A 950-nucleotide genomic window follows, 5' to 3' on the forward strand; every position below is an offset into this window, starting at 1 on the left:
CATTATTAAAGCCTTGTTGGGGCTTTTGATCCTTCCATGAGAAATTTGGATGATTTCTCCATGTTGAGTTATAGGTGTTTCCATAAGGTTCACCTAAGTAATTTACCTCTGCTATTGCAGGGTTCTCAGGATCATAGGCTTCTTCTTCTTCAGAAGATGCCTCTTGAGTACTGTTGGATGCAGCTTGCATTCCATGCAGACTCTGAGAGATCATATTGACTTGCTGAGTCAATATTTTATTCTGAGCCAATATGGCATTCAGAGTATCAACCTCAAGAACTCCCTTCTTCATAGGCGTCCCATTATTCACAGGATTCCTTTCAGAAGTGTACATGAACTGGTTATTAGCAACCATGTCAATGAGTTCTTGGGCTTCTGCAGGCGTTTTCTTTAGGTGAATGGATCCACCTGCAGAGGTGTCCAGTGACATCTTTGATAGCTCAGATAAACCATCATAGAATATATCCAGGATGGTCCATTCTGAAAGCATGTCAGAAGGACACTTTTTGGTCAACTGTTTGTATCTTTCCCAAGCTTCATAGAGGGATTCACCTTCTTTCTGTCTGAAGGTTTGAACATCAGCTCTAAGCTTGCTCAGCTTTTGAGGAGGAAAGTACTTGGCTAAGAAAGCCGTGACCAGCTTCTCCCAAGAGTTCAGGCTGTCTTTAGGTTGAGAATCCAACCATAATCTAGCTCTGTCTCTTACAGCAAAAGGGAAAAGCATGAGCCTGTAGACTTCAGGATCTATTCCATTAGTCTTAACAGTATCACATATCTGCAAGAATTCAGTCAAGAACTGAAAAGGATCTTCAGATGGAAGTCCATGAAACTTGCAGTTCTGCTGCATCAGAGAAACTAATTGAGGTTTCAGCTCAAAGTTGTTTGCTCCAATGGCAGGAATGGAGATGCTTCTTCCATGTAAATTGGAATTAGGTGCAGTAAAGTCACCA

At 41.6% G+C, this 950-nt stretch overlaps 1 non-coding gene across 1 annotated transcript; it reads left to right on the forward strand.

Moving 5' to 3' along the window:
* The first annotated feature begins 484 nt into the window (after positions 1–484).
* LOC148549039 (small nucleolar RNA R71) lies at positions 485–592 on the forward strand. Its single transcript, XR_015897469.1, has one exon. It is a non-coding gene; the product is annotated as a small nucleolar RNA R71 (small nucleolar RNA).
* The last annotated feature ends 358 nt before the right edge of the window (positions 593–950 follow it).

Source organism: Arachis ipaensis, chromosome B8 (assembly GCF_059453495.1).
Source record: "Arachis ipaensis isolate K30076 ecotype BB chromosome B8, ASM5945349v1, whole genome shotgun sequence".
NCBI lineage: Eukaryota > Viridiplantae > Streptophyta > Magnoliopsida > Fabales > Fabaceae > Arachis > Arachis ipaensis.